General features: G+C 56.0%; 1 long non-coding RNA gene across 1 annotated transcript; it reads left to right on the plus strand.

The window, feature by feature from the left end:
• Positions 1–611: 611 nt before the first annotated feature.
• Positions 612–5,795, plus strand: LOC108529536 (uncharacterized). Its single transcript, XR_001885565.1, has 3 exons — positions 612–699; positions 1,204–1,495; positions 5,330–5,795. It is a non-coding gene; the product is annotated as an uncharacterized LOC108529536 (long non-coding RNA).
• The last annotated feature ends 20,133 nt before the right edge of the window (positions 5,796–25,928 follow it).

Genomic DNA, 25,928 nt, shown 5'->3' on the forward strand with positions numbered 1-25,928 from the left:
CTCACATGGTGTTTCATGGTAGATGCTGGAAAGCCGGGTCTAGCCCTGTCCTTCCCCTTTGCACATCCTCCTGGGCTCCCCTCCCCTCCCCAGGTTGGAAATGCAAGAAGGAAACGAAAGATGAGGGGAGTGGGTTTCCCTTTTGTGCCTCTGGTCTCTCCAGGGTTTCTTCCGGTCTGTGGAATTGCAAGCCCGTGACAGCTCAATGCACCACAGACCCCATGGGCTGTGGTCTGTGCCAGAGAGCACGGTGAACCATGGCCTGGCCAGTGTGGCCTATGTGAGTTGGACTCTGGCCTGGCCATGGCCTGGCCAGTGTGGCCTGTGTGAGTTGGACTCTGGTCTGGGGGACTGCCCAGGCAGGGCTGGGGGCCAAAGTCCAATCTGAGAGTCTCTGCGTGTGGCTGGAGTTTGGCAGCTGGCTGGGGTGAGCCGCTGCTTGTGGAGTTTCCTGAAGAGCCTGGGCTGCCGATGCTGGCACACTCTCAGCTCCTGGTTCCTCAGGGCTCCAGTCCCACAGATCCATCTACTGCAGGGCCCAGTGAGCCTTTGGGACTGCCCTCCCTCCAACCTCCATGAGAAGAGGGTTAGATGGACAGCCTTGTGGGGGCAACGGGACACTGGCTAGCTTCTTCCTTGACAAAGCAAGGGTCTTTTTGAGACTCTCCCTCCTAGGTGGGGAAGCAGCATGATGAGAAGGTGAGGTACACTTCTAAGGGGGTACCCTGCCCCCCAACTCCCCACTCCCTGCCTGCGCTGTCAGGCGCATGTGCCAAAAGAGTAGGAAGCAGCCAGGCCGGGCATGCTGTGAGCAGGCTGATTCCTCACCTGGGACCTGCGGCAGTGATGGTTTCAGGCACCAGCAAAGGGAGGGGCGATGCTGGAGCTCCGGGAGCAAAGTGGGTGGGGGAAGCTCTGGACAGCGGGATGTGCCAGGGACATCCAGGCACCAGGAGATGGGCAAGGCAGGAAAGGCAGCTCTTCCACACAGTCCTGCCAGTTCCACACTCGAGGTAGGCACAGCAGTGTGCTCATCCCCCATCCCGAGCTGAGCCCTTCAGTAATGTCCAGGAAGCTATGGCAGTGGGTCAGACGATTGTGGAGTCCTGTCACCTGGGAAGCAGGAAGTTGCCCTCCTCCCTCCGTCTGCTCTGCTTGGTGGAGGCTCCTTTTCTACAATTTTCCATGCCTCATGTGCCACAGGAAACAAATCTGACTTTGTGGGGGCTCCTATGGGAGCCTGGACGCTTGCCGGAGCAGCCGGGAGCTCGGTGTTTCTGCTGCAAATGGAGGAAGTTCATAGAGACCCAAAGTGTGAAGGTGAAGCATGCACATGAACTCCGGGCCCGTAAGCAAGTGGCTTCCCTTCCCTTGGGGACCCACACGCAGACAGGCCGGAGGAGGAGGTGTCCTGCCCATGCAGACATGCCCAAGGGAGGAGGTGTCCCCACCACAGACACCAGGTGACCGGGTGTCCCCAGCATGGAGACAGCAGGTAAGGGGGTGTCCCCTCCACAGACACCAGGTGAGGGGGTGTCCCCAGCACAGAGAGAGCAGGTGACGGGGTGTCTGCACAGAAATGCTGATGGGTGCGCATGCCGGGAAATACTCTTTGGTCTCTTTGTAGGTTAGGGGCTCTGCATCGGTGTGGCTGAATTTGCGGAGGTGATGATTTCTCTGAGTTGACTTAATTTCTGACCTCCTTGGTCAACTTTCATTCACAGTCTGTGTATTCCCAAGAGCAGGTGGGAGACCGTGGGGCTGTTTGGAGAAGAATGTGTGTCCTGGGTTTGCGCCTGGCCTGTCATCATGCCTAGGTGAGGGCAGGTCCCTGAAAGTCCCCTCCAAATCCCAGGCATGACATTTGTCAAGAAGGAAGCAGTGAAGCTTTGGGAAGAGTGAGCTTGGGGCAGAATTCATGTCAGGTGAGGACAGCCTCAAAGCCATGCCTTGGCCACCGTGGGAACCACCAGGTGGCTCGCCGGGGAGGCCTGTCTGGGGAGGCCCGTTGGCGCAGGCACCGCTGGGGTCCTCGTGTCACAGCTGGGCCCTCTGTACACGATCTCCCGCTCGGTGCACGGGCAGAGCATGGATTTCTCCACCTGGCTCTGGGTTATTTCACTGTGGAGTTGCCAGGTCCTGCCCGTCCCATTCCCTGCAGTGGGAGGATCACTGGAGCCGAGGTGGTGGGGCACTCTCCTGCCCCTGCTGTGGAAAACCAGCGGCCTTGCCAGCTCAGGCTGTGTCCTCACCACCCTCCCGGGGCCCTGCGGTCCGTCGTGACGAAAACATGCCCTGTGGGATGAGATCTGGCTGGGCTTTTTGGAGGTGACCCATCCCATTTTCTTAGTCCCTTAAAAAAAAAAAAAAAAAAACAGTGTTTCAGAAATGGTGGAATGCAATGTTTATAGTTAATGAATTAACGTTTAGCTCATAAAAATACAAAGCAGTCTAATTGTGCTATTCAGAACAGAATTATAGGATTTGTTACAAATGTGACTTTGTGGTTCATGTGGCTAATGGGCCGAGTTGAAAGACGTCAGGGCCTCTTGCCTTTCTCCAGTCGGCAGCACCCAGAGGCTGTGTGTGCCTTCGGTCCTGGGTGAAGGCGAGCCCGGCCCTCGTACAAGCCCCGGCCACTCCCCGGCAGGTCCTGGGTCTTGCCTTTGTCTTCTCAGGACCCAGCAAGTAACCCAAAGTCCGCTTAGAACTCAAGGCTCACCCAGGTGAGCTGGCCGGGGTGTTTCCTGTCCCTCCCCACCGGATGCTCTCGTGTGGTCCTGGTGGTGTGCTCAGCTACCCGAGGGGCCGCCATCCAGCCCGCTGTCACAGCCAGCCTGCTCTGTGGGGGCCTGAAGAGTCTGCCCCCGTCCCTAGCAGGTCCAGGTAGCAGCAGGACGAGGCTTCACCCAGTGGGAGCTGACGTGGGGCATCCACCTGTCTGCCCGTGTTCCCAGGAGCCCCCGAAGCCTCCACCTGTGGCTGCAGACTTTGCAGCGGGAGCTCCGGCTCTTCTCCCCGCCAGGGAGGGAATGTCTTCTGCCTCCATGTGAACACCATTCATAGGGAAGTGTTCCCGGCCGTGAATGAGGAGGGAGTTATGTAACACGTGCAAAAATAGGCTTACGCTCAAGTGTGTTCCAAGGGTAGGAGGAGAGATCTTTACTTAAGCTCCGCATGAAGTGGTTTGGCTTCTGTCAAATGGAATCCTGGGCGACACTGAGCAGAATGTGTTCTGCTTGCGGAGGACAGAGGTTAATTGAGTGAATTGGTGAGCCGGCTGCCGGGCGGTGCTGGGCCACGAACATCGGTTCTCACAGTGAGCTCACTCCCCTGCAGCCCCCACTGCATTGAGACTTGCTCTTTGCTTAAGTGTGGTGTTTGATGCTGTCTGTCCATCTGGATATCTGCCCACACACCCATCCATCCACATACTCCTCTGGGGGTGCAGGGTAGGAACGTGGGGGTGGACAGCCTGACACGGAGAGGGGGTGGGGTGGGAAGTGACCCACTCCAGGCCAGGCCCAAAGACGGGGCCAGCAGGACGGGGGTGCCAGGCTCCAGTCTCCCCTTTGGTGCTCTCAGGTGGCAGCTCCCTGCCACCTCCCTGTCTCATGGCCCCTCCCATTTTAGCTCATCAAACGCTGGCCATGCATCAGGGCGGCTCCCTAACCTCTCCCACAGCTATCACGGAGTCCCCACAGACCCCAGGAGGAAGGAACTGCGATGATTCCCGTGTTACAGAAGGGGAAGCCGAGGCACAGGAGATTGAGCATGTCACCCACGTCACACCAAGTCGGGATTTGAGCCTAAGCAGCTGGCCCCAGAGCCTGGCCCTGCCCGCATGGGGGAGTGGCGAGCTCCCTGACCCAGGAAAGCAGCATGTTTGTGGGAGGCAACTTTGGCGTGGGCTCAGGAGGTCTGGAGTGCTGAGGGGCCATCAGCCACGTGACAGAAGTTCTTATTTCCTAGGGATAAATGCCCAAGAGTGCAATTGCTGGGCTGTGGTAATAGACTTAGTTTTTAAAGAAACTGCCAAAGCCTGGCCTACCATTCTTCCCTTCCCAGTGTACCCACAGGTGGTATCATTTTACATTCCCAGAAGCAGGATATGAGTCTGTTCTTTAATGCACAGATACTACTGTTATTACCTTGCTTGGGATCAAATTGTACATGCTGTTTTATAATGGGATTATTTCCCTTGATATGATCTTATGAGCATTTTTCACACGTATTTTCTTACAACTCCTTTTAAATTGCTGAATAATGCAGCACGTGGATAAACAGCCCCAGGGCCCAGTCCCACAGGGCTTACTTAAGTGCATGTCCACTCCACGGCCGCACCTGTGCGCCTGCTGCGGGACCTGGCGGGTGCGATGCTAGGGGTGGGGCACGTGCTGGAGTCACTGAGACTCAGTCCTGCTCCGTGAGACTCACAGCCGTTCCACAGATGAGCACGTTGATCACAGACCACGAGTGCTGTGGGCGAGACCACACAGGGTCCCGCGCAGAAGCCGTATTAGGCTCAGGCAGGATGCCCACCCATGTGATGTCTGGGCTGAGGTCTCGAGAAAATGTAAGCGTTCAATAGGCAGGGGAGGGCTCGCTGTGCATGTTCTATCTTGGTCAAATCGATTTTATCTAATGATTTGCAAAAGCAAATAACACGAGCTCTCTGTCCCGGGACAGGGACACAGCTGTTCACTGTTGCTTACTGTTTTGTCCCCCTCACAAGCAGGAACTGGGCATGACTCAGGCATTTTGCAGAAAGAATGGCAAATGTCACACAGAATATAACTGTATACAGGAGGTCTTTGCACACAGCTCCAATATTTTGCTTAGAGATCAGTCTCTGGAAGTTAAACGGCTTGTTGCTAAATGCTGCATACATTTCCACGGTCTAGATACTGTTCCAAACCCTAGTGACTGCTGATTTACATTCTGGACTTTAGACTTCGGTGAGCACCCTCTCTAGATGTCCATACCATGAGGGTCCCACCAGGGCCTCAGGGGCTGTCTACCCCCTTCCCTCCTGAGCTGGGCCCCCAAATCCTAAGGCTGGGTGTGTATGGCCAAGAGCAGATGGGGACAGGCTCCATGTTCAGGAGCAGGACCTGATCCAAGTTTATTACCAAATTAAATACTCCTCCCCGTCCTCGTCTTAGATCAAGGCACAGGATTTGTTTGGAGCCTGGGGTGGGGAGGGAGGTGGAATGATGGGAGGGTTTCCACGTGGGGTGCAGAGGGCGGGGTGCTCCACTCCCCAGCCTACAGACAGAGGGCAAAGTCAACAGAGCTTGACTTTGGTCTCCCCGCTCTGGCCCTGCAGATGGATTCCCACCAACTGATCAGCTTTGCCAGGGCTTTCTGGAAGCCCGTTGGGTGGGAAGGAGCTCCCACAGCAGTGGTGATGGAAAAGGTCCCAGCTCTGCAGATCCTAGGCCCATGAGACAGATACAGATGGCTACAGGGAGAGTGAAAGGCCCAGCAGCCTCTGAAGGACAGCAGGGCACCGTCTGCCATCTCACCTGGCAGGGGCCCAGGTACCTGATCACCGAAAGGCCGGTTTGCACCCAGCACCTGTCTTGAAGGCTCCCCCAACACACTTACCTTTGCCTTTGCACACCGGCCCTGGGCAGTGTGGCAAGATGGTTCTGCACAGACACGGGCTGATAGTATTGTGGTCATCAAAGACGGCCCCCCCAATTCTCCCTCCCCAGTGCAACTGCAGACTACCCCTCACACTGAGAGATGGACGGTAAATCCCCGCTCCTGGATTCCCCGTTAATGGCTTTGACTAAAACAATGCAGCAGAAGTGACATCCTGAGGTTTCCACACTCAGATCTTCAGAAAACTGGGCTTCCACTTCCGGCAGATGGGAACCTGGCCGCCATACTGTGAGGGAGTCCAAGCAGCCATATGGAGAGGCCCAGTCAGTGGAGGACCAGCCCTCCCACCAGCAGCCCAGCTGAGCTACTGTAGGAGTGAGGCCATCCCCGCACCCAGCAGCACTCTGGGAGCAGGAGAACCTCCAAGTCAATCCACAGGATTGGGAAGGATAAGAAATGGTTGTTTTAACCCCCAGTCATTGAGTTCTGGAGTTGTTTGTTATTGAGCAACGAATAACCAAATCAGAAATTGATGTGGCAGTATTCTTTTAAGAATGTAACTTAATTTAGGATTTCAGATTTTGCTCATGAAGCCCACTTATAAGGAGTGTTCGCCCAGTTTCCAGAAATGATTCAACCAGAGCCTGGAGACGTGGGTCACCTTCCTCACGGTGAAGCCAGTGACTCTTCTCGGATTGAGTCTGGGCCATTTTCACAGCAATAGCATCTGGCAAAGGCCCAGTGGCCAGGGCTTTCCCCTCCCTGGAGACCCGCCTGATTTCAGTAGCTCCTTGGGGACGCTGTGTTGGGGCCTGTGTGAGAGGCCCCCGTGACTGCCTTGGGAGGGTCTCTCACAAGCTCAGGCAGGACGAGGGGGTGGGCTTCCCAGAGTTGAACTTGAACCTTCAGGTCAGGAGGGTCTCCCTTTTCCTCTGGAGCAGGCCCCACTGGAAACCTTACTGCAACCGGGACTTCCCTGCTGGCCCTTGGCCCTGGACAGGGGGTGTCCTCCCTGTGGGTCCTATTGTGTTTGCAGTTTCCAGGCAGTTTCTGGCACACTGACCTTGGCCCCCCACGCTGGGAGCCATGGTGTGCACACACAAGACGACCTTCATCTCCTGTTTCTGCTTGGCAAGCTACGCAGGAGGTTTTATTTTCCACCGAAGGTGCTTCCCGATTGTGCGAGTCCCTGTCCATTCAAGACCCTTTTCAAAGCCCTGCTAATTGCTCCCCAGAGCCCCGCCCGCATCCCAACAGCAAGCCCAGGCCAGCTGTTCTTTTGATCTCGAAAGGCAAAAGAGGAAGTGGAGAAAGGCTGTTTGCAGGCCAATTGTGCGCACAGGTGTGAGGGAGCAGTCCAGCTTCCCGTTCTCTCATTTCCCCGTGAGATTGGTCCTTCTGACTTAATACTCCTCCTGGGCCCTCCCCTGTGGCCCCCTCTCGGAGCTGGATGGTGGCTGCCCTGTCAGGGTGGAGTCCTCATCGAACCTGGGACTCTCAGATGGGAGCAGGAAGGGCCGGCGCCCCAGCCACCTTGGCCCCTCTTCCAGAGGGCACCACAAGAACCCAGATGGTCATGGCCGTCTCTGTCCGGGGAGCAGAGTCCACGTCCACAGCGCACTTCCCTGAGTGTGATCCCCTCAAACTCCCACCATGCCCCCCGAGGCAAATGCTGCTATTACTCCCGCTTTCCGGAGGAAACAAATGCAGGGAAGGCGCAAAATACAACGCGACTCACAGCCGGCCGCTGGTAGGAGCCAAGGTGTTACTGGGGCCACGGTGCCCACGGCCCGTGCGCGGGTGCTGACGCTGTCCCTGCCGCCTTCCTCCCGGAAGCCGTGACCCCAATCCACATTGGTCACCAGCAGGGGCAGTGGTGGGCCAGGGTCTGGCTCAGCCTCACTGTGCCAGGGCCCCTCACCCTACAGAAGGAGCTGGGACATCCTCATACGGTCGGCTGGAGCGTCACAGTGGACACAAGGGCCCAGGCAGTGTCCCCTTGGAAAGCACCTCCAAGGGCTGCCGTGACACCCACACCATGTCCTGGAGGAGGGGCAGACCCCCCCCCGCAGAGGGGACCCAGTCTCTCTTCCTAATCCCCAGCATCAACTCTGATTCTCTTTACCAAGAGAGACCTGTTCCCACCCTCCTGGGCTTGGCCTCACTCAGAGAAGAGGGCAGAAGGAACGCGAGGGTGTGGGACCCTGGAAGCCACGGTGAACATGCCCGTGGGTGCCCCCCGGCCGGAGTCCTCAGGTTCTGGTTTGGACTTGTGTTATGAGTCCCCAAGGCACACATATTAGGAGTGAGAGCTTGGGCCGCCGCACTCTCATCCAGGCACCCGCTGTGAACTGGGCACCCCCAGGAGCCATCAGACAGGTTCCCAGGCTGTCAGGAGGCGCCTTGGTGAGAGGTGCAGGGGCTGGGCGCTTCGTGTCTGCCCTCCTCCCTGCAGCCCACGCTCCAGGCCCAGGTCAGAGGGTTTCTTCCAGCAACCCCCCTGGGGAACAGGGGAGGCCAGGCAGGCTGGGGCTGGGCGACTGGTGCACAGGACACTTTTGGGGAACAGCGGCCCTCTGGGAAGGCCGGGCCCAGGCAGCAGTGGCTGGCAGATGGCCACTTCTAGCATTTGGATGTGAGGTGTTGGTAAATGAGCCCCTGGGAGACACTTTTTTTGGGGAAAAACAAAAACCTCCATATTTCAAATTGCACAAGTTTTAGGCTGACCTCCCTCCTGGTAAGGGGTCTGCCCAAAGGTTCCTCAGGCTTTGAGCACGGTAACCTCCCCACAGAGGCCAAAGTCCCTGCCAGACAGCAGGAGGGCTCTCGCCACAGAGTCCTCTTAGGGAGGGCCAGGGCCACTGACTGGACCCTCTGCTCACAGAGCGTCCACACACACCCACCACAAGGGCCCGCCGGGCGGGAGACTCGTCGAAGCTCCAGGCACACTGGGCTGCCCAGCTCGGAGTGTCCCCATCACCTGCCGCCTCTGGCTGGGGTAGAGCCTGTTAGCTATGGCCAGACCTGCTCTGCAGGTTCCAACAAGGCCTCATGCCCCAGCCATGGTGGTGGCATCCCAGACAAAAGGGACAGGAGCTGAGCAGGGGCCTTCACTCCCTCGGGCCGCCCCTCCGGCCTCCAGGAAAGCGCTGACTGCAAGGCCAAGGACAGCGCTCTGGGAATGAAAGCGAAGCTTGAGTTGTTGCTCCAAGACGTGGGTCTGGTGGGAGCAGAGTCGCCATTTTTGGAGCTTCTCCCCTGCAATGTGAAGGCAGGAGCAAGGGCAGCTGTCCTGCTCAGCTGAGGCATGGGATGGCCACAGCATCCTTGCAGAGCCCACCAGGATGAGCTCAGAGCTGGCTTGTCCCGCACGCACCCACATCCCCTCACACGCCCACATCCCCACACCCCTTGCCAAGGACAAGCCAGGGAATGTCTCCCAGGTTCCCTTCTTGGAGTTGGTGGACTTCCCAGCATAACAGGTCCTCGGGTGGAAGACACGGCCTGTGACTTAGAGCAGAGGTGCAAGTCCCAGTGGAGCTGGCCACTCCCCTAATACAAAGCGGCAGAGGATGTGGGATAACAGGTGTTTACTGCAGCTCCTCCCTCCTCCATTCCCCCACTCTCCTCCCTCCTCCATTCCCCCACTCTCCTCCATTCCCCACTCTCCTCCCTCCTCCATTCCTTCACTCTCCTCCCTCTCCATTCCCCACTCTCCTCCCTCCTCCATTCCTTCCCTCTCCTCCCTCTTCCATTCCCCCACTCTCCTCCCTCCTCCATTCCTTCACTCTCCTCCCTCTTCCATTCCCCCACTCTCCTCCCTCCTCCATTCCTTCACTCTCCTCCCTCTTCCATTCCCCCACTCTCCTCCCTCCTCCATTCCTTCACTCTCCTCCCTCTTCCATTCCCCCACTCTCCTCCCTCCTCCATTCCTTCACTCTCCTCCCTCTTCCATTCCCCCACTCTCCTCCCTCCTCCATTCCTTCACTCTCCTCCCTCTTCCATTCCCCCACTCTCCTCCCTCCTCCATTCCCCCACTCTCCTCCCTCCTCCGTTCCTTCACTCTCCTCTCTTCTCCATTCCCCCACTCTCCTTCCTCCTCCATTCCTTCCCTCTCCTCCCTCTTCCATTCCCTCCCTCTCCTCCCTCCTCCAGTCCCTCCCCTTCCTCCCTCCTCCATTCCCTTTCAGTCCTCCCTCTTCCATTCCCTCCCTCTCCTCCCTCTTCCATTCCCTCCCCCTCCTGCCTCCTCCAGTTCCTCCCCTTCCTTCCTCCTCCATTCCCTTCCCCTCCTCCCTCCTCCATTCCCTCCCCCTCCTCCCTCCTCCATTCTCTCCCTTTCCTCCCTCCTCCATTCCCTCCCTGTCTTCTCTAGTTCTTAATAGACTTTGTTTTTTAGAGCAATCGTAGGTTCGCCGTGACACTGAATAGAAGGCACAGAGGGTTTTCATACACCCTGACCCTCCATGCTCAGCCTCCCCCATCCACCTCTGCTGCCACGGTGGTGCCATGCTGTGGTGACGCACCCACATCAACATACCCTTATCACCCCAAGTCCCTAGTTTACACTGGGGTTCGTTCATTCTTGGTGTTGGACATTCTGTGGGTTTTGGTAAATGTACGACACGCACCTACCATTATCCTGTCACACAGACTTCGCGGCCCTGGAACCCCCGTGCTGCACCTGCTCATTTCTTCCTCTCTCTTTTTACCACTGGTTTACATAGATTCCAGATCCAGAGGCACAAACTGGAGTTACCATCCGTAGTCACAGCACACTCTCACATTGGTCCATGTTCAGTTATCATTTTATTATTTTATTTATTATTTTTTTCAAGACAGAGTCTTGCCCGTTGCATGAGAGTGCAATGGGGTGATCTCGGCTCACTACAGACTCTGCCTCCCAGGTTCAAGTGATTCTCCTGTCTCAGCCTCCCAGATAGCTGGGATTACAGGTGCGTGCCACCACGCCTGGGTAATATTTTTATATTAGTAGAGACGGGGTTTCACCATGTTGGCCAGGCTGGTCTCGAACTCTGACCTCATGATCAGCCCGCCTTGGCCTCCCAAAGTGCCAAGATTACAGGTGTGAGCCACTGCACCAGGCCTATTTTAATATTATTGTGATTATATCACAAACACTGGGCACCAATGACCCACCTAAAAGCTGAAATGCAGTCGCTCCTGTTTGGATCCGACCTTTCCCATCCCAGCCCCTCCTCCTCCGTCAGAGGTAACCATAACTCCACACCTGGTGCTGGAGTTTGGTTTTCAGTCTTATGGTACGGGGGGTGTGTGTGTGTGTGCGTGCGCGCGTGTGTATACTTAAATAGTTTAGCTTGTTGATGACGTTTATAAAAAGGATATTGCTCTTCAGCAGCTTTCTGAGCTTGGCTTTTCCTGCTCAGTGTGATGCTGCTAAGATTTGTCCGTGTTCTGCGTGCTCTGTAGTTCTTCCAGTGTCACGGTTGTAGAATTTTCCACTGTGTGATCCTATCATGAGTGATCCATCCTTCTCTCCTCTCATTGTCGACGTGTGGGCTGCTCCAGCACTTCCTCCTGCCAACTGAGCTCCTGGCACGCCTGCAGGGTCTCTCCTGGGTGGAGAGCTAAGAATAAAAGCTGGATCTGGAACATGCAAAATCCTGACTTGACAAGGTGATGCCTAGCAGTTTCTTCTGCAAAACGCTTGCATCGACTTACACTTTGCCAGCCATGCGCAAGGGTGCTGTTGATCCCCATCCTTGGAACACTTAGAATTATCAAAAATTTTAAGATTGTTGTCAGTCACATTCGTGCAAAATGGTATGTTGTCCTGAGTTGCGTCCTTCGATTAACAGTGAGAATGGCCCCTCTTATCACTCACTGGCTGTGTGTTTTTCCTCCTCTGGGAAATGCCCGTTCACGGCCTTTGTCCATTTTTCTACTGGGTCATTTGCTTTTTCTTATTGACTTGTAGGAGATCTTTGTACATTCTCCACACTGATCTTTTCTTAATTTTTTTGTGCAGTGAATCTTGTCTTCTAGGTTGTAGCTTGTCTTTGTATTTTCTTTAAGGCATAGTTTGATGAATAAAAGTCCTAATTTTAATGAAGTCAAGTGTAACAACCTTTTCTTTCATATTGTTGATATTTCATGTGCCTTGTATAAGAAATCCCTTCCTGGCCGGGCGCGGTGGCTCAAGCCTGTAATCCCAGCACTTTGGGAGGNAAAAAAAAAAAAAAAAAAGAAATCCCTTCCTACTCTGAGGTCACATAGATATCCACCTATATTTTCTCCCATAAATTTTACATCTTTGCTTCTGACTTTTCATTTCTTAATCTGTTTGGAGATACTTTCTGTATACAGTGTGGACATAGAATCTAATTTTTTAAGTGTGATTTTTCAGTCCTATTTATCAAACGACTTTCCCCAGGGACCCACACGCCACTTCCCTATGTACAAGCCCATCTGTGGGTGGGTGTATTTCTGGGCTCTGTATTCTGCTTAATTAATCAATTTGTTTATCCTGGGCCAATACCACACGCCACACTGTATTACAGCTGTATGATTAGCCTTTTCAACCCATGGGGCAACTCCACCTCTTTCTTTTCCTTCTTCAAATGTGTTCAGCTGTTCCTTTTGAAAATTGAGTCGTAACTTACTCGTAGTAGAATGCACAAGCCTCAAGGGTACATTTCAATTATTTTTTACAAATGTGCACACTTGGTCGGGCGTGGTGGCTCAGCCTGTAAACCCAGCACTTTGGGAGGCCGAGGCAGGCAGATCACGAGGTCGGGAGATCGAGACCATCCTGGCTAACATGATGAAACCCGGTCTTTACTAAAAATACAAAAAAATTAACCGGACGTGGTGGCAGACGCCTGTAGTCCCAGCTACTTGAGAGGCTGAGGCAGGAGAATGGCATGAACCCGGGAGGCAGAGCTTGCAGTGAGCCGAGATTGCACCACTGCCCTCCAGCCTGGGCGACACAGCCAGACTCCGTCTCAGAACAAAACAAAACAAAACAAAACAAACAAACAAACAAATGTGCACACTTATACTGATTACAGGTGTTGCATAAACAACCTCTGCAAAACCGAGCAGCATGACATAGATCTTCTGTTGTGCTCAGGACTCTGTGGACCTGGAGGTCAGCCAGGCAGGCAAGGACAGCTCGCCTCTGCACCATGATGTCTGCGAAGAGTTGAAGGCTGGGTGTGACCTGAAGCCTTGGGATGCATGCAGTTGGAGCATCTTTTCTCACATGTCTGTTGGCTGATGCTGGCTGGGACCTCTGGGGAGCTGTGGCTGGGACTCCTACACATGGCCTCTCCTTGTGTTGTTTCCTCATGGATTGGATTGGGCTTCCTCACAACATGACGGCTGGATTCCACAATGGAGTGTCCCAAGAGAGCGACGAGGAGGCACATGGTATTTTTATGTTCCAGACTTGGAAGTCACACAGAGTTACTTCCATGGTGCTCTTGGTCGAGGAGAACACAAAGGTCTCCTCAGGTTCAAGGGGAAGGGACATAGAACTTGACTCTCAGTAGGAGGCTTCTCAAGGTCACATTGGAAAAAGAGCTTGTGGGATGGGAGACATCTATGCAGTCATCTTTGCAAAACACAGCCTGCCATTTCTGTATAACAGGTGCCCAGATCAAGATGTAAACTATTTCCAGGGACCCAGTGAGCCTTTGGGGATCCCCTTCAGTACATACCAGCCCCTCAAAGTAGTTACTACCCTGATGTCTATTGGCATAGACTAGTTCTGCCTAATCTTGAATATAGGCAGAATAGACAAATGGAATCACGTGGTGTGTACTCTTTCTTGAGTGGCTTCTTGCACTCCACGCCATAGTGTGCCTTTGTCACGTGCAGCAGCATCTTGTTCTTGTTCACTGCTATGCACTGTTGTACGGTTTGAACAGATCATGCATTGCCCGCTGGATCTTGACAGGCCACTGGCCATTTCCAGTGTTGGAGTATTATGAGGAATGATGCCACAAGCATTCTCACACGACTTTTTCGGTGTGTGTAACCACACACTGCTGTTGGGTGCATGCCCAGGCGTGGAGATGCTGGGTCACTGGCTGCCCGACAGACACTGGCAAGGGATGTTTTGAAGTGGTGGGACAATTCTCACCCTCACCAGTAGTTAAGGGGGCCTTTCCCCTGCAGCTTTTGGTGGGTAGTGTCATCTCACGGTGGCTTGAATTGGCATGTCCCCGATGACTGATGGTGTCAGGTGCTTTTCACCTGTTTTTGCCTTTTGCATAGACTTTTTGGGGAGGTGTTTTGCAAGCCTCTCACTCATTTATTTAAAATTGGGTGGTCAGTTTTCTTCTTATTGGTCTGTGGGAATCTGTCCATCTGGATGCAAGTCTTTTGTTGGATATTACCTGGAACCAGCCAAACTCGAGGTCAAAGACAGTTCTCCAAAGACTTTCCTCATTTTTGATGCCAGTTGCAAATTTGGGGGTTCCCAGGGTCACCTTCACTTCTGACCAGCTGGCTGCAAATGTGGGGTCCCTGTGGACTCCCTCCTGTTCGATAATTCACTGGAACAATGTACAGAACTTAGGAGAGCCCTACGCCTGTGAGGGCAGCAGACACTCATTGTAGTAGAAGGGATACAAGTCAGGGTAGCCAAAGGCAGAGGGGCAGAGGGTGAGGTCTGGGGAGCTGAGCAACAGGCTTCTGCTGTCCCCAGGGCACGCTACCCTCCCGACACACAGATATGGGACAGTATTCTTTGAGTATTGTCATTCAGGGATGTTCACCAAGGCTTTGGTGTCCAGTTCTTTATTGGGGGTTTTATTGCATAGGGGTCCCCATAGCTAAACTCAGGCTCCAGACCCCTATGCACACCAGAGGTCAGGCTGATGTCATCTGGTGCAAAGCCCCAACCCTCTAATCACGTTCTGGGTCCTCCTAGGGAGGCCAGCCCCCACCTGGAACCATCTCATCAGCATTAAACTACCTAGGGGCCCTCCATGAGTCACCTCATTAGAAGAAATTATCAAAGGTGGCCAGAAGGGCTGCTGGTCCCTCTCAGCCTCCCTGCTGCCCCCAGGAGCTCCAGTGGCCTCTCCCCAAACCCTGCCCTCTGGTCAGAGATCACCGTCAATCACGTGGTCAGCCCTGGCTAGTGGGGACGCCCACCCTGGTCTCCAGGGGTCACACCAGTGGCTGTGCTTCCTGAGCCGACTGCGTGTGTCATCGACCTGCATGTTATGGGGTTGGGAGGGGTGGGGGGAACAGGCTGACATGTGGAACCTGCTGGACTCATGTCAAAAGCCCTTTCCCTCCCCATGCCTGGCACCTGCATCACTGTCTCCTCCAGGCATGCCAGGGAGGGGCCATCTCCATTGCCCACATGCAGATATTGTGCAGGGCAGGCATCCCTCTCCACCCTGGCCTTCCCTCTGCAGCCATGGGCATCGGCAAGGCGGCCACTGTGGCTTTACTCTGCCAGGGCCCTGGGCAGCCTTGTGCAGTTCAGCACGGGCTCTCCTTCTACCACTTGGGGGTTCGGGCTCCCAGACCTCCTCTGCTATAAACACCAGGCCTCAGATCATGACTTGGGGAAACAGAGGGCCCAGATGCCTCATGAAGACCTGGGAAGAGGCTGGCACCCCGGACTGGGCTCGGGGCCCGAGCAGCGCATGGGCAGGCTCTGCATTCTGCATTCAGCCGTGCCTCCCTTTTCCCAGGCGACAGGCTGCTCCTGAGGACAATGGGGCTGTATCCTGGCTGAGGGGATTTGGTCAATCACCAACACTGGTTGATGAGATGTGGATACCAGGGACTGTGCCCAGAAAGGTCTGAGGCCAGGGCCCAGGGGGCCAGGCCAGGCTTCAGGAGGCTCTGTCTCGGGAGAAGCACGCATGGACACACACACACACACACACACACACAATGATACACACATTAACACACACATGATCACATACCCACACACATCATTCACCCACACTCGTGCGCACGCACCCTCCCACACCGCCTCATACCCGCACTTACGCACCCTCCCACACTACCTCATACCCACGCCCATGCACCCTCCCACACCGCCTCATACCCGCGCGCACGCACCCTCCCACACCGCTCATACACGCACACATGCACGCCACCTCATACATGCACGCGTGCATGCTCTCACACTGCCTCATACCCATGCGCGCGCACCCTCCCACACCGCCTCATACCCGTGTGCGTGCACCCTCCCACACCGCCTCATATCTGCGCGTGCGCGCACCCTCCCACACCGCCTCACACCCGTGCGCGCGCACTCTCCCATACCGCTCATACACGTGCGCGCGCACGCGCACTCTCCCATACCGGCTCATACACGTGCCGCACGCACCCTCCCACACGCCTCATGGCCCGCGCGCACACGCACACCACCTCAATACATGCCACTCCTCACCCTCCCACACTGCCTCACATGCACGCGCACTCCCTCGTACACCGCCTCATACACGCACACGTGCACCCTCCCACACCGCTTCATACAGGCATGTGTGCCTTTACAGACACACTTTTGCATTCTCATAGCGTGGCATGCAGTCACGCTGACACACCCCATGGGCCGATCACACTCCACTGACAGTTGTGCGCACACACACCCTCACAGGGCAGCACTGTGCACTCCCACACCCCTCAGGCAAGGGACCTTCCAGACCTGCTCCAGCCCTTAGGGGCGAGGCCACCAGTCGCAGGGAAGCAAACTCAGAGGCCCTTTGCCCTTCTCTTCCCGGAGTCCCTCTGCTCTTCTCTCCAGCCTCAGAAGCAGGCATGGGGGCAGACGCGGTGCTCCCAGCTGGAGGGCAGCCAGGCAGTGCGGACGTGGAGCCTGTCTTATCACCAGCTTCAGCCGAGGCCTCCTGCTTGTCCAGTGTCCTCAGAGCCCGGCAGGGAGAGAGGGAGAAGGTCTCACGTCCTACAGCTGGGGTTGGAAGGCAGAATCCTTCTGTGTCCTGAGCTTTAGGTTCCCCCAAGGAGCTTCTGCTGCCCAGGGCTGGATGCTGTTCCTCCCATTCAGGGCTCCAGCCTTTTCCCAGGAGCTCCACTGTGCCCCTGTGATGGCAGGTGGGGGCACTGGATGGCTGAGCAGCTTCATTAGCTGAGTCCTCCCTAGGATCAGCCCCCCAGGAAGCTCTCCGGCCTGGCCACCCGGGGAGCTGTACTTGTCACCTGCAGACGGAGGCTCAGGGAAGAAGTTGCCTCCTGGGCCTGCAGTGCCTGTGCACACCAGCATGTCCTTTCTCCTCACACTTGACTCTCTGGGCGTGAGGTCGCACCACGGAGGGTCCGTTTATTATTATTTCAAAAGTTCTCTCCAACGATTCCACCTCACTGGGGGGAGCTGTTATTTAAACTCTTGAGATGTATTTACTTTTGGCCAAGGTCAGGTGTTGATGGTTTTCCGTGGAAGGGAGCGCCAGGCCCATCTGTTTAGACAAGTGTCTATGGTGGGTGGGGCCGCGGGGCTGGTCCAGTACATTCAGTCCAAACCGCCAGGGAGTGGACGGCCCAGGAAAATATCCGTAAACCCAGAGAGACGTTTATTGTTCTCTCACATAAAAAAATTTGGAGGCAGGAATGCCCAGCCTGGCATGCACCCAGGGACCTGGCTTCTGGCACTCTGCTGTGCGCCCAACCTAGATCTTGACTAAGATGTCACCTTAAGGTCTGAAATGGCTCTGGGACTCCAGCCACTGGAAAAGTTACAGGCTGCTCCGACACCTCTAGTCCCTGCTCCGTCTCCCCTAGTCCCCCCTCCATCTTCCCTCCTCCTCCCACGCTAACTCTCACACTGTTATTTATTTATTTATTTATTTATTTATTTATGTATGTATGTTATGAGATGGAGTCTCTGTTGCCCAGGAGTGCAGTGGCACGATCTCAGCTCACTGCAACTTCCGCCTCCCAGGTTCAAGTGATTCTCCTGCCTCAACCTCCTGAGTAGCTGGGATTACAGGTGGGTGCCACCACGCCTGGCTATTTTTAGTGTTTTTGGTAGAGATGGGGTTTCACCATGTTGGCCAGGCTGGTCTCAAACTCCTGGCCTTGTGCAATTCTCCTGCCTCACTAGGAGTAGTTGGGATTACAGGTGTGAGACACCATGCCCAGCTGCAGGTGCAGAAGCTGGGGGCCTCAGAGGCTGTGGACTCCTGGCTGGTGAGGAGGGGCACAGGCCAAGAGAGCTGACTCTTCAGTGGGACTTAGGTGGCTGGAGCGTGACCCTTTCCTCAGGACAAACAGGGAGGGCTTTGGAGGCCGGCACCCAAGATAGGCCCCGCTGGTCCAGCAGCCTGAGTGTCCACACTTTTCCAGGGCATCTTGAGTTCGCCCACAGAGCTGTTGTTTCAGGATAAAAAATGCCCTTGTATTCCATGTTGCAGTTCAGAGGCTCGTCTGTTCCCAAGAGGGGAGGCGTCAGCGGCATGAGTCCCACCGGAAGCCGGGTTGCCGGGTCCCTGTCTCTGCCCTGCAGACGATGCATTCCAGGAGCCCTCTTGGGATGCTGCCTGGCTCTCCCAGGCCTGGCTGCCTTCGCACGAGGGTTCCGAGGCCTGCTCGTCCTACGTGACTGCCTGAGTGTGCACACGCCTAGCCGTGTGTGGGTGTGTGCCTGGGGGCCTGAGCGCGGCAGCAAGGCCTGCGTGGACTTGTTGTCTGAAACAAGCCAGCAGACAGCTGCGTCAAAGCAGGCGAGCTGAACAGGGCTGCTTTTTCAGGCTGACAACCCCAGAGGCTGAACAGGAGCTGGGGGAGGCGCAAGGGGCCTTTCCCCTGCCCACAGCACAGCGCATGACCCTGCCTTGGAACTTGGGGCCCGGGGTGATTTGAGGGTCCTGGAGCAAGAGGAGCTGCTCAGAGGGAGAGCCTGTCCCCCTGCCCCTCAGCCACCAGATTCGGGGCTGCTGGACTTGTTCTCAAACCTGCGGAGTGAGTGACAGCTGCTGAGACAGGTCTCAGGCATGTGCAGGTGAATCAGTGCGGACCACGGCGAGTCCGCCTTCATCTTCCTCCTGGGAGGACTCATCCTTAGAAGCGAACAGGGCCTCCTCACCAGGGAAATAGAAACCAAGCATGGGAAAAGCATGGAATGTGTGGGATTTCCTGGGAGCCTTCTTCTGAGGCTGGAAGCAGCTTCCTGCCTGAGCTGGTCAATGCGGGAATCACAGGGAGATGGTGGCTGGGCCTGTCAGGACCTTGCAGCCCACCTGGTGGACAGGGGTCCATGAGGTGGTGGGGGTGCAGGCGGGGTACACTTGGTGATGCAGACACAGGCCCCTCAGTCAGCTGTTGTCACGCCAGTGCTGTGTAACACACACTCCCGATGGAAACACTGAAATAACAGCCTATGGTTCCTGTTCACCAGCTACAGCTGCTGCAAGCTCCCAGCTCAGCTCCCAGCTCAGCTCTGGGTTGCAGGCGGGCTGCAGCTCTGCTCCTGCGTCCTCATCTCCATTGGCCCATGGGCTGGCCAGGACACATGGCCACAGTGACACAGGGCACCAGGGGCTGACCTGGCTGCACCCACACACCCCAGCACTGCTTGTACCAAGTCCACCGTACACCCACAGGCCCGAGCGAGTCACCTAGCAAAGCACAAGGCCCAGGGCTCGAGAAGCCTCCCTGAGGCTACAGCAGGGGACACCCCACCTGCTCCTGAGGCCGAAGGGCAAGGCCAAGGAGAGGGGCTGCCTCTGAGTGGGCCCTCCGTGCTGGCCAATGAGTCAGAAAAGAGGACTGTGCGCCTTGCCAGTGGGAAGATGCCGCACCTTGCCTTCCTGCTGCTCTGTATCTCAGGGTCCCTCCAGCTAACTCAGGAGACAAACCCTGGCTTTCCCTCCACCTGTTTGGAAAGGGGCTCGCTGGGGAGCCAGGAAAATGCAGTGGGATTTGATCTGCACAGCCCCTTCCAGGGGGCGCCCCGGGAAGCAGTGGGCAACCGGTTCTAGACTCAGCCTGGCTTCCACGTCCACTCAAGGAAAATGGGTTTGTGTCGGCAGAGAGGGCCTCTCCCTAGGTCCCCTCACCTGGCTCTGCTTTGGGGGTCCCCTCACCTGGCCCTGCTTTGGACGTAGAGCCCTTGATTAGGTGGGTTGTTTGAGGGGTGGATCTGGGGATTTGGCCCAAACTTCTCAATCCACTGGAGCCCCTGTTGACTCAGCAGCCTCTACCCCCAGGCTTCTCTATGCAGACAAAGCCTGGCCAGCCTGGAGAGCTCAGGATAGCGTGGCCTCGGGCCGGCCCTGCAGGAGTGCCGGATGGGTGTTTTGTGTGTCCCCATCTCTACCTGTATCAACCCTGAAACGTGCAGTGTGTGTACTTGACCCCGTTCGCATTTCCTGCAACACGGTTGTGTGGACACCGTTTAGGGGCTGCTGACCGTAACTCATGTGGCCGTGGCTATCCCTGAGCTGCTCCAGGACTTCCTGGGTCAGTCAGTGTGGGAGCTGACCAAACTCTAAGGAGCTTAGTGTCTTACTAATTGGCCATTGACCCCAGTGTGGACTCCATCCTCTCCCCAAACTGAGATCATTTTGCCTGGAGAATTCCGAAGCTCCCCTCGAGGTTTCTGTCCACCCTCTTGACCCCGGAGCTGCCCAAGGACACAAGCGTGGAGACATGTGTCTGATGTTCCGCAGTGACTGCTGCATGCTGGAGTCTGATGTGGCGGGACAGGCCTGGCGTATGCTTGGCGCCACCGTGCCCCTTCTCAGCCACTCGGCACTGGCAGGCAAGGTGTTTGGAACAGCATTGCAGATGGGTGTCAATGATAAGGTGAGGCTCCTATCACGGGCAACGATTATTCAGCAGGGGACCCGCGGCAGCTCTGCCTTGTGTTGGAAAAGTTCTCACGGCCTCAGTTTCTTCCTCTGGAACTGACGCAGGACAGTGAGCCCCAAAGCTGGCTTAGCCCAGGAAGGTTCTTGGGTTCACGAGGAAGGAATTCCAGAGCGAGCGAGAGGTGGAAGGAAATAGCTTCACTGAGGTGACTGTGTCACAGCTCCGTGATTGTGTCTGCAGAGCAGGGCCTCCCCCAGGCAGCTTGGGGAGAAGCTGCTCAGGGATAGGCCTGCAGTCACATTTACACCCGTTTTTAACCACATGCAAATTAAGGGGTGAGTTATTCAGAAATTTCTAGAAAAAAGGCAACTTCCAGGTCATTGCCATGGAAAGGAGCGGTAACTGCTGGGTGTTGCCATGGCAATGGTAAGCTGACCTGGCCCTGGCGGGCATGTCTTATGGAGAGGCACTCCCGACTCCTTCCTGTTTCTACAGTCCTCAATCTGGTCCGGAGTCAAGCCCCGCCTCCTGCCTCGATGGTTCCTACCTGAAAAAGCACTGAGAAGACTCCACAGGTGAACGTGCAAAGCTGGGGTGCAGTGGAATCTCATAGGGACGTACAGGATGAACGGTGTCCTGCAAACATGATATGTTGAAGCCCTAACCCTCAGAACGTGACCTTATTTGGATAGGGTCTGTAAAGAGATGAGCTAAAAGGAGGTGTGAGGTTGGGCCCTAACTCAGCATGGCTGGTGTCCTTATAAAGAGAGGAGATGTGGACAGAGGCAGGCACAGAGGGGCGCCCATGAGGACGCAGGGAGAAGACGGTCACTTGAAAGCCAAGGGGAGGGGCTCAGAGGAACTGACCCTGCCATGCCTAGACCTCAGACTTCAGCCTCCAGAACAAGAGAAGATCCGCGTCTGCTGCTGAAGCCTCTGGCTGGGGTCCTTTGTGGTGGCCACCCCGGTGAACTCACACGGGACGTGTGAACTCACACAGGACACGCAAAAGTTTCCCCATTGTCTCCTCTGGGACTTCCTGGTGGTTTGAAGAAGGCACTCCGTTTCTGAAGGGCACTGGCAGCCTATTTCTGGGTTTAGAACTTTTCCCATGCATATTTGAAGAAGTATTTTGGGAAGATAAATATTAGCACGTTTCGCTGCTGTGGAGAGGTCCTGTGGGGTCTGTTTGGAAAATACGTGATGGTTCTGACCACAGAGCCCCGGGCATCACCGGCCACACCGTTGCCCACAGGAGGGGTCAGCAGAGCTCCGGTGGTCCAGACAGGCAGAGCCTCTGTGTCTGGTGTGGCTGGGGGTCCCTGGGATGCCTGCCCGGCTCAGGCGTGTCCCTTGCTTAGCTTGTTTGGGGGCAGAATTAACCTAATGCCTTCACTAATTATATTTGTTTTTGTCCGGGAGTTGGTGGTTTGTGCAAACATCAAGGACACATGTTTTGGGGGCCTATGTGCCAAGGGGCAGACAGAGAGCTTTTGTGTTTGGTGGGGGTCACGGCCTTGTCACTGAGCTTCCATGACCCTGGGGCCCAGGGTGGCTGCCTGCTTCCCCTGTGGGCTGCTGAGTGAAATGGGGGTTCCCGAGGAGCAGTGAGGGGGAGGTCCACCTGGGTCGCTGGGCCCTGTGGTGAGAGCCTGCAGGTGGCACTGGGCACGCCTGGGTCACCCCTGCCATTGTGGGGCTCCCGCTACCCAGCTGCTGACAGAGCCACTGCTTTCCCTGGGGATAGAGCGTGTGGAGGGTGGAATCCCACGTATGGGTCCAGTACTCACATGTCCTGACCTCAGGAGCACACCACGGTCTCGGGTCCCCAGCATCCAAGAGACACCTGGATAATGGGCAGGAGGTGCATGGCACGGGCTCCCTGGGAGGCATTTGGTTTTCATTAGTAAAGAGCAGCCAGGAGGAACCTGGAGCTCCCACTGCAGTGGACTTCGTGGCATTCTCTGCAGTATCACGTGTCCTGGGGTGGGGAGCCCAGCTCGCCCCCTGCCCGCCTCAGCCCCAGGCTTGCAGCCGCAGTGCCCCTCTGATCTCCGCCTTCGGCTGCACATGGCTTCTCCCTTGTGTGTCTGTGTCTCTCTTCTCATGGGGACACCAGTCACATGGCGTCAGGGTTTATCCTATTCTAGTGTAAGCTCATCTTAATTTAACTATTTCCATCTGCAAAGACCCGACTTTCAAGTAAGGTCACGTTCACTGGTGCCAGGTTCAGGGCATCCACATATTTTTCTTGGGGGGAGGCAGGGGACCTGTAACAGATGGCAAGGCAGCCCCTCCCTTTAGGAGCAGAACTCAGCCGAAACGCAAGGGGGGCCATGAGGATGTGGAAGTACCGCCCCGAACAGCGACCATGGGGGTTTGTGGGAACCGTTTCTCACCAGCAGGCCCTGGGAACGTAAATGCAGGCCGTCTGGGAGATCGCCAGGCCTGCCCCCTCTGCATCTTTCTGAGGACAAAGGACATTTGCAGCCATGGTGCTGGGGAGCCAAGGAGACGCCGGCATGCAGCCACCCTGGGTCCTGCAGGGGTGTGGACGTGCCACTTTGTGAGCGAGTGAAGAGCGGATGGGTGAGTCCACGCACAGCAAAGGGAGAAAGAAGTCCCCACTCACATGGACACCGAAAGACCCCGCCCAGTCACCACTGCAAGGCCAGGAGTGGGGACCTGCAGTGCCCAGGTCCCTGTCCAGTCCATAGGGCAGCTGGAGGGGGTGGGGCAGGGAAGCTGTCAAAGTACAGCAGTGCAAACCCAGCCAGAGCCCACTGTGCAAATGCCCATCGGGACTGCGTGGGCCTCTGTGGCCTGAGGCTCAATGGAAGAGAATTAAGACTTTTCTCAAAGTAGAAAAGGAAGAGAAGAATTCCTTTCCTTTTCCTCCTCCAGGGGGTGGAGTCCTAAAGGGACCCCCAGGCAGGCACGGCCCAGGGCCACACATGCACCCTTCATTCCTCCAGCAGCTGACGGTGTGTGCATGAGCGTGGATGGGGCGAGTGCCGTCCTCCGTGCAGGGGAGCCCTCCCAAGAGAACCCCACCAGCCAGGGAGCCCCAACCAGGCCCCAGCGGAAGGGTCTGGGATCAGGTCCCGGGTGAGCATGCTGTGTCTCCTGGAGCATTTGTTAGGGGTGGCCTAATGGACAGGCATGGGGAAGAAGTGAGCCAATTCTCAGAGCTACCCCTCATCGTCCAGAGGCATGCAGGACAAGGCGCCCCTCCACCCCCACCAGCCCCACCCAGCAGCCCCTAGAGACAGTATCAGGCACCCCAAGGATGAGGCTGACTGCTGAATCTGCAGTGGTGACAGCTTGGTCTTCCAGCAAAATCTCCAGGTCCCAAGGAGTTCCAGCTGTGTCCTAAGACCCCCTAGTGCAGCATGCCTGCCCTTCCCCCGTGATGGTCTGCTTGTCAAGGGGGTGAGGCCAGCCCATTGTCACCTGTGGCAGTGCCTCCATGGGAACACACTCCTAGGGAATTAAAGACAGTTGTCACGTGCTCCCAGTCGGGCCAGGATGGAAAGGATCTTCTTATCTGTACAGTGGGTGCAAAGCCAGTCAATTTCGACAGGAGCAGGTGCGCAGGAAGCAAGGGCAGCACCGGCCCAGGAGGGCCTGGTGATGTGTATGGTTATTATTGGAAGTGTGATGGCAGTTGGGAGTGCAGGGCCATGCGTCACACCCAAGGTGACCTTGAGTCATGCATCTGCCCGGCTCTCGGGTCTTGGGCTAACCAGCTCCCCGCCTCCTCTCCACACAGGAGGCCACAGAGAGGTTTTCTGAGCCCAGCTGCCCCACCAAGGGTCTGGGGCCAGAGGCTCCCCAGTGTTCTCCTAAGACTGTGACTTCCCTGGGGATCCCTGGGACTCGTTATCCCAGACAGAGCCTCACCCACCTTGGAGCTGGTTCTCCCAAGTGCAGGGCCCGAGGGTATCGTGGCTGCCAGGGCGGGGCAGGAGCAGAAACTGAACAGGCTGTACCCAAGAATGCAAATGGCGTGAGAACAGGGAAGGGCGCCGGCCACAGCGACACTGGCAGCTGCATCCTGCCTACACAGCTGGCATGGGAATTCCCCGCCTGGAGCCCACGCTGCTCATGTCTTCATTGAAGAAGGGATAAGGGGCTAAGTAGGGGGTGTCCCTGACCAATGGGATCTGGGGTCTAACCTGACCCACGGGATGTCTGCTCTGTCTACCCCAGCCCTGTGGATATCTCTTGCCCACCCAACCATAGCAAAAATGAGGCGCCCCCCACCATGGTGACCCTGTTTGCCAGCCCCAGATTTGGGACTCAGAGTTGGACAGGCCAGAGTGCGGAGGAACACCAGCCCTCTGGAAGCCCCTGGAATATGAAGCCGTCACTGCTGAGATCATCTGTAAGCGCCTGCTGATCACCCCTTCCTCCTCCAGATGGAAGGAAATCCTACAAAGGAAACACACATATCAGACTTTCTACGCCTCCCAGCTAGACTCTCTGTCACCATGGGCTAACACCGCAGAATGACTTTACAGTTCTAGAAACATGAACATCTGCCCCGAGACTTTGATTGCGGAACAGAGCCCCTGCTTTTCTAGAGTGAATTTTTTGAGCAGCTTGCAACCTCCGCCAGTAATTTGTCTCTTATTCCAGAGGGTGCCAGGCACGAGGAGACCGTGGGCTTCCTGCTGATCCAGGCCCACCCTCTGCGGATAAGATGAGGCCTTCCCTGCCAGTGGGAGCCAGGCCTATGGGGGTGGGGGACAGCCTGGGCCCTCCCAGGGACTCTAGAGGAGGAGGATGTGCTGGAAGGACGGCACCCCAGCCCGGAAGGACACCCCCAGGACAGCCAGGCCTCTTGCCGCAGGTGACCCCTATGCCCCACACAGAAAGCACCCCGTTTATCAGGGCTTCTTATGGGCAGAGTAACCCCAGAGCCCCTGGAATAAAACTCATGCATTTATGAAGTAAGACCAGGATTAAGGATCTAATGAGATTGTGTTGGTGGAAAAGGTCGGGGAAGAGGGCGTGAGCTTGGTGCTGTGCTGGTGAAGGAACAACCTGCCCAGAATTACTGGGGGCCACACAGGCCGGGTGAGCAAAGCCAGAGGCGTTTCCAGATCGCCTCCGGCTGGGTCCCCGTGGAGGGCGAGGGGTGGGAGGGGCAGGGGGGCCTGCAGGGAGCGTCTCCGAGTGAGACGCTTGGCCAGGTCGCAGACCCAGGCAGCTGGCTCTTTTACTTTACTTATCTCTTCTCTCCTTTTTTTTTTTTTCCTGTTTAAAGTTTTCTAACATTTTCTGTTTACTTTCAACAAGTTAAAGAACTTTTTGTTTTATTTATTTATTTATTTTCCTGTGGTAAAATATGCATAAGATAACATTTACCATTTCAGCCACTTTTAGTTGTGCAATTCAGCGGCATGAAGCATATCTACACTGTTGTCAGTCATCGCCACCACCCATCCCCAGAACTTCTCATCCTCCCAGACTGAAACCCCATCCCCTTTGAATGCTGCCTCCCTGCGCCCCTCCTCAGGCCCCAG

The sequence above is a fragment of the Rhinopithecus bieti genome, unplaced genomic scaffold, assembly GCF_001698545.2.
Source record: "Rhinopithecus bieti isolate Rb0 unplaced genomic scaffold, ASM169854v2 scaffold_5889, whole genome shotgun sequence".
Classification (NCBI taxonomy): Eukaryota; Metazoa; Chordata; class Mammalia; order Primates; family Cercopithecidae; genus Rhinopithecus; species Rhinopithecus bieti.